This window comes from Temnothorax nylanderi, unplaced genomic scaffold (genome assembly GCF_030848795.1).
Source record: "Temnothorax nylanderi isolate EJ_2023f unplaced genomic scaffold, tnyl_v1.0 TNYL_tig1266_pilon, whole genome shotgun sequence".
Taxonomy (NCBI): domain Eukaryota; kingdom Metazoa; phylum Arthropoda; class Insecta; order Hymenoptera; family Formicidae; genus Temnothorax; species Temnothorax nylanderi.
In genome coordinates, this window is record NW_027250328.1 from 1 (window position 1) to 7,868 (window position 7,868).

The 7,868-nt window shown below is 38.9% G+C and overlaps 1 pseudogene; it reads left to right on the forward strand.

Moving 5' to 3' along the window:
• Window positions 1-4,982: 4,982 nt before the first annotated feature.
• On the forward strand, window positions 4,983-6,283 carry LOC139787095 (estradiol 17-beta-dehydrogenase 2-like; annotated as a pseudogene).
• Window positions 6,284-7,868: the final 1,585 nt, after the last annotated feature.

The following is a 7,868-nucleotide window of genomic DNA, read 5'->3' on the forward strand; positions in this document are numbered from 1 at the left end:
GAGAGGGAGAGAGAGAGGGAGAGGGAGAGGGAGAGAAGGGAGAGGAGAGGGAGAGGGAGAGGGAGAGGGAGAGGGGAGAGGGAGAGGGAGAGGAGGGGAGAGGGAGAGGGAGAGGGAGAGGGAGAGGGAGAGGGAGAGAGGGGAGAGGGAGAGAGGGAGAGGGAGAGAGGAGGGAGAGGGAGAGGGGGAGAGGAGAGGGGAGGGAGAGGGGAGAGGGAGAGGGGAGGGAGAGGGAGGAGAGAGGGAGAGGGAGAGGGAGAGGGAGAGGGAGAGGGGAGAGGGAGAGGGAGAGAGGAGAGAGAGGGAGAGGGAGAGAGAGAGAGAGAGAGAGAGAGAGAGGAGAGGGAGAGAGAGAGAGAGAGGAGGAGAGAGGAGAGAGAGAGAGAGGAGAGGGAGAGAGAGAGGAGAGGAGAGAGAGAAGAGAGGGAGAGAAGAGAGAGAGAGAGAGAGGAGAGAGAGAGAGAGAGAGAGAGATGAGAGAGGATGAGAGAGAGATAGAGAGGAGAGAGAGAGATGAGAGAGAGGAGAGAGAGAGAGAGATGTTTATTTATGCCATAGTCTGGACTTTAGGCAATCAAGAGATATACAAAAGAACGCTGTGTGATCGCTACATAGCGGTAACCAAAAAAATAATAAAATAATAATAATAATAATACAGCAAGTAGGTGATACACCCCTGGCGGAGGACGGAGCGCAAGCATAATAAGGGAAATAGAATTAGTATTAAAAAAGTGAGCGAGATTAAGCAAGCATCCCGCAACTCCACAAAGGGTGTACAAGGAGGTGTATACACCAATATCGCAAACGGAAGAAACAGAATCGCAAGAATTATAATAAAATAACCTAAAACTAGATGTAAATAACTGAGTAAAGCGACTAGAATTAAAATTTGAATCATGCTCAAACATCTGATTACTCCAAGGTGGAAGCATGCACGGAAATAGACTCGAGGGAAAAGAGATGGTTATGAAGCTTTCGTTTAAATTCGGTGACAGTCGAAGAGGACACAATCTCAGTAGGAAGCGAGTTCCATAGATAAATTCCTGCGAGATGGAAGGACCTATGATATGTCTCAGTCCTATGGATAAGAATTTGAAATGCATGTTCCAGTGCCAATCGCGACGATCGTCTAATCAAGGAATCAGGCCTGATGAAGATTTCGGAGAGGTAACTAGGAGACATACCGCGGGATATCCTGTACATCTCAATTCCCAGAAAGTACAGACGTCTGGTTTTTACAGACAACCACCCCAGTTGATGACGAAAAGGCGTGATATGTTCATCACGTTTTAAATTGAATATGAAGCGAATCGCACAGTTGATAAGCCTCTGTAATCTATCGTTGAGCTCATCGGTTACATCATTGTACACAAGAGAACAGTAATCCAACAAAGGCCAAATCAATGCAGTCACAAGTTTTACCCGTAGCTGAAGTGACAAGGAGTTCTTATGAAACTTGAGCTTATACAATATGGGTGACATGGCTATCCCAAGACAGGTCAGACCTCATAATGACTCCCAGATTTCGCGCTTCAGCAACATAGGGAATCGAAATACCACCAATAGAAATGAGGGGAAGGTCGATAAGATTGATTTGCTTGACGTGACGTCTGCTGCCGAGTATTAAGACCTTGGATTTATTGAGATTGAGAGTCAGTCCATTTGTAGCCGCAAATTCAAAGACAACACTCACATCGTGCGCCACAAATTGCAGCCCAGTATTTTAATTCACTAACGAGACACCTACGATAAATTTGTGTGTCATCAGCAAAGATCAAGTGCTCTGTAAACCTTAGGAACGCGCCGATATCATTGATGAAAAGAGAAAAAAGGAGAGGTCCTAAGACGGATCCTTGCGGAACACCAGCGGTAACAGATAGCCACTCGGAGAAAACACCCTCCAAATCGACCACTGCTTGAAGACGACCGGTGAGGTACGAAAAAATTAGTTTGAGGGCTAGATCAGAAAAGCCCAGTTTCCTAAGTTTGGTCAGAAGCAAAAGATGAGAGACAGTGTCAAAAGCCTTACTAAAGTCGAAAAGAACAAGAATCAGTACCTCACCTACGTCAACGCCACTCCTGATATCATGAGCTAATCGCAGAAGGGCAGACTGGGTCGAATAACCCTTGCGGTAACCAGACTGCCTGTCATCAAGGATGTGATGTAAATTAATGAAGTCCACGATTTGGCGATGAATAATTTTTTCAAATAATTTTGAGAGTTCACACAGGTTGGCTATGGGTCTTGTGTTGGAAGGAGAGAGAGGTGTTTTGACTTTGGAGAGTGGACGTACTATTGCGCGTTTCCAAGGAGATGGGAAATGACCTGAGTTGAGATAACAATTGAAAAATGAGGTCAGGAGATTACCAATATGGGGGAGGGCCAAGGCGATGGCGAATAGTGGTAACTGATCACAGCCAGAAGTAAAAAAAAAGAGGAAGGTGAAGCTGTTATAGAGCGCAGATCATCAAACGATATTTGAGAAAAATGAAAATTGGGATTGAGTACAAGAAGGATAACAATTTGAGATAGAAGCATAATGGGCATTTAAAAGATCACGTGAGAAGAAGTTAAGGGGTGAAGAACGAGGTGATTCGATTAGACCAATATTGGCAAGCTCGCGCCACATCTTGGACGGATCAGAAATTGTGCTTAGTTTATCCGTGTGATACTGCTCTCTGGCTCGTCTCAGATCACGCGTGAGATTATTTCTGTAAAGCCTATAAATGTGAAAATCCAGGATGTCACCAGATCTACGCGCGATATTGAAGAGCCGGTTGCGATGCCTAATTTTTCGAGTAAGAGCCTCAGTCAGCCAAGGCGCTGACGGACGAGTCACTTTAAAAGTATGAAGAGGAGCATACAGATTCAAACTGGCAGTGATGTCCTTGGTAATGGTGTTGAGGAAATCATCGAGGTCTGAAACACTGGGACTCGTTTGACCGAAATCACGTGGAAAAGATGAGGATAACATGGAGGTGAGAGTGATAGTGAACGCTTGTTTGTCGAATTTTTTGTAGCAACGCCGAACAAGGGTGCGACTCTTGAAGGACGGCACTTCAAATGAGTAAATCAATTCGATAAGATCGTGACCATTGATGAAAGGAGCGTCGGACTTACGAAATGATAACATCTTGTCCGAGTTGTCAACTATGAAGACGTCCAGCCAGGAATGGGAAGAACTAGTGTGAAAAGTAGGTTGTGACTCGACAATATTGAGCGACAGTTGTGATCAATGGGCTCCCTATTGACCGCCATCTTGAATTTCCGAATTTCGACTTTACATTCAGAATCAGCGACCTCGAAAACCCTCTAGTACCGAGTTTCATCCGAATCAAGTGACATTTTTTTACGGGCGGCCATATTTAATCCGCCATTTTGAATTTTCCGCAAACGCCATGTGACCTTCGAAAGTACATGGGAGTACGAACATTTTGAGCCCTAAAACGATTTTTTTGATCGTGACAAATTTTGGGGATCGTCATTTTCCGGATGAAATGTGATATTTAATGGGGTTAATGGGCTCCCTATTGACCGCCATTTTGAATTTTCCGCAAGCGCCATGTGACCTTCGAAAGTACATGAGAGTACGAACATTTAGAGCCCAGGAACGATTTTTTTGGTCGTGACAAATTTTGGGCATAGCTCTGTCTCAGTTGACGTGGAATGTCCCATATATATATATATGTATATATATATATTAGGGTGGTCCTTATTTTTCGACTTTTAAATTTATTCTGCGACACCCCCCAGAATGTTTCCAATTCTCAAAAAAATTATCCCTGCCAAAGCTCAGCTCGATCGGATAACGGAAACTCGTGCCCCCGGATTTTTAAACATTTGAGTTCTCTATTAAACTGTTTATTCCATCAACATGGTTTTTAAAGCGTATTTTCCACAAAAATCGGCCTAAAGCACTTTTCTTTTTTTAACATGTGTGTCTTGCTTTTCTGCATCGTTTGAGACCTTATACGTCTCATTTAAACAATTAGGTAAATTGTTAATAACTAAAAAATAAAAATAAATAGTTATTGCATTTATTGCTTGACCAGCTGGAAAAAATTATGTATGGGCTACAAAAGTTATAGTAGTATGTTTAGAGCCAAAAGAAGAACAAACATTAAAACAATTAGTTTTTGAAAAACAATTAAAAAAGTAAAAAAAAAATTCGGTTGAATTTTGAATTTTTTTTTTAGAACTGCGCTATTTTGTTAAAGATTAATATTTCAAAAAATCCGTACGCTTAACTGAAACTACATTCGTATAAGTTTAAAATAACACCAAATTTTTCTATTTTAGACATCCCGTTCTGACGGAACATGAGCGCCCGCGCACCCACAATTTTTTTGCGGAGGTACACTGTACCACACGCTAAAGGCGCAAATATTAATATTTTTCAACGATTTTTTTTTGCAATATATTCAATATATGTACTTTAAAGAAATAAAAAACCAATTTTATTAAATTTATTATTTCTTGCGAAAAAAAATTTACGAAAATAGCATTCTTTTTCCGACCGTCACAGTGGTTTTCCCCCTTAAGTCTCCTCAGGCCCCCTCCTAGAATAGGGGTCCGAGGGGCTCCCAACTATGTCAGGATACAATAAATGCAATAACTATTTACTTTTATTTTTAGTTATTAATAATAATTTACCTAATTGTTTAAATAAGACATATAAGGTCTCAAACGGTGCAGAAAAGCAAGGTACACATGTTAAATAAAAAAGAAAAGTCCTCTAGGCCGATTTTTGTGGAAAATACACTTTAAAAATCAATGTTAATTGTGTAAACAGTTTAATACAAGGGAATTTAAATGTTTAAAGAACCGGAGGCACGAGTTTCCGTTATCCGATCAAGCTGAACTTTGGCAGGGATTATTTTTTTGTGAATTGGAAACATTTTGGGGGGTGCCGCAAAAAAAATTAAAAAAAAAATTTTTGTCGAGTAAATAAGGACCACCTTAATATATATAAACAGCAACAATGTCTAATTCCAACGCTGCTGTTGAAGCGTTGGAGAACAAAGGCGTTCTCCGTGCGTTCTCCAGGCGTTCATCGTTCACCAACTCGATATCACGAATGAACGATCCGCTCGAGACTTTTCAGACAAAGTTAAGAGCTTGTTGGAGGAACGGAAATTAAATAAGCGCTGTGAAAAAAGAATGAAACGAACGACTGAAAAAAGTATGTAGGAATGGAGTAAATTTAGAGTCTGTAAGATTTTTATTCTCCGCAGTACTGCGCGCGTTGGTGAATAACGCGGGGGTTATGATCTTCGGCGAATTCGAATGGCAAACGCAGAATCTTGCGGAGCATGAGGTAAAGGTGAATCTGTTGGGAACAATGAGAATTACGCGGGAGCTGATGCCGATTTTGCGGGAGAATTGTAGCAGAATTATCGTGATATCCAGCCCAGCGCCGACAAGCCTTTGCCGAGCATAAGCATCTACGGGGCTACGAAGGCCGCCCTCCACGCGTGGACCACTTCTCTTCAGGTAGAGGTTGGCAAGTACGGGGTCGAAGTGGTCTCCTTTATATGTGTACATGGCCAGTACAAAACTCCTAGAATTGTATCATAATCGTAACTTTATCGGCACTGAGAAAAACAAGTTATTTGGATGTGTAAAATACATTTTATTTTTTCGAGTTTTTTCTTTTCTTGTTACGATTCTCGCGTTTGTAGTCGTGATGACTTTATCTCGAAATGTGTGAAAATAAGTTTCTTTCTTTCTCTTTCCTCATTGCGACAAAGTGGCTTTGTATCACAAAGCAACATCATGAAACGGCAATTACACTTTGACGAAATGAGACGACACATGTCGGACGAAGCAAAACGATTTTATGGCAATTATTTTAGTCGATATTTTTCTCTGGCTTTGTCTCCGGAAAATTAAAACAGTTTAAAATTCCTGTCAGATCCGAGAATCTACGAAATCTTCGACAACGCTCTTCTCGACGTCTATCCTTCGGCGGTTTACAGGTAAACTGCTGTTAGTGATGATCAGCTAGTGAAGTAGTTAGAATTAGATCTTGTCCTAAATTAGGAATTTATTGCGATTATCCTAATGAAATTATAGCGTCAAGCACGCGCGCGTGAAAAACGTCGCAACTGTTCTTGTATCGATTACATACGTTAAAGTAATGATTGCTGTATTATTTTTAGATGTGAGCCGTGGAGATATTTCTTTTATCGGATATTATTCAAAAGCACCCCAATGTGGATGCGTGACCGATTAGTACAAGGCTTCGTCATGATGCTATCATGGCAGGCTGATAAACAGTGAATTACCATTATTACGTTACTAAATAGAGTTTTCCTTCTTTATTACATTCGATACTCTTTTGCATTTTCTCAAAAGAAGAATGATTGTGAAGAAGAATTATGCATGATTCATTTAAAGTTTAAAAAATAACTGAATATGACACAATACAACATTTGTAAAATGAAAGAATAATTATTATATAATCCCTCTCTCTTTCTCCTCTTTTATAATCTCAATCAAATATTTTCTCAAATGACTAGTCTACGAGATTGACGCGAGTGAATCATTTTCTTTATTATTTTGTCTGTTAACGTTGCGCAGTTGATGTAGCTCTGTTTGCCGAGGCAAGTTGGACTTATTAAGAACAACCATTTATTTAATTGTTAGCAGATTATTTTAATCGTTTGGCGAGTGCGCAATAAATTCTATGTTTATGACTGGTAATTTCCGTAAACTTGCAACTTCATCAGCGCAGGTGTTAGCTTTCAAGTGTCTGGACCATTTCTTTCTTTGATTCCGAGCTTATCAGGTTATTAGAGCAGCCACACTGACAAGGGAACCTCGCGAACTGGAAAATTCTGATTTTAATCAAACTTTGCACACATGTAGGGGGAGTAAAAAGATGAATTTAGATATTTTTTGTAGCTGCCCAAAAACGGGTTTAAGGGGTGAAATTACTCCTCATATATAGAGCGGTTTTTACTTTTCTCGATATATCTCGAAAAATATTTGAGATATCCAAAAATGTTTCTTATAAAAGTTTTATAGTAATATCTCCTCTATTCAACAACATTAATAATATTTTTTAAAAATAATTTTTTAAACAAAATTTTGATTAAAAATTAGAAAAAAAATTTTAAAACCGTTTTTGGGCAGCTACAAAAAATATCTAAATTCATCTTTTTACTCCCCCTACATGTGTGCAAAGTTTGATTAAAATCAGAATTTTCCAGTTCGCGAGGTTCCCTTGTGAGAGAAATAATTATTTTTTTCAAAAAAATTTTTGTTGATTTAACCCTTAAATGCCACACCTCTCAAGAATCTCGTAAATGACACATGGGGTCTAAAAGACCCCAGCATGAAAAATGTCTCCTTACTTATTGATTTTTTGATATTTAGTTATGAAAATTATTTTCTATGTTGTTCAAGGCTTAGAAAAGAGAATAAAATGCTTATATTGTTAAAATTTCAATTTTAACATAGTATAAAAAATTAAGATCGCCAACAGTTAAAATATTGGCTCCAAAATAAAAAAAATAATAAATAATAAATAAATAAATATGAGCTCCATTTTTGGAGGGAACATTTGAAAATATATCATTCTAAAGGGTCTGGGGTCCGCTGGACCCCGGGTGGCATTTAAGGGTTAATAAAACCGGAAGATTGTATGTTGCCAAGCAGATGATTTGATTGGCTTAACAAAATATTTGTACAAAATATTTTGTTCTTTTGACTATTTTGTTTGTTGACTATATTGATTTGTTCTTTTTAACTAAATGTTTTATACTATCAATTATACATAATATAACATTAACTAAATATTTCTTTAAATAAATTTACTATTTTTAAAAACGTTAATGTTCTTGGTTCAACAAAATTATTTTAT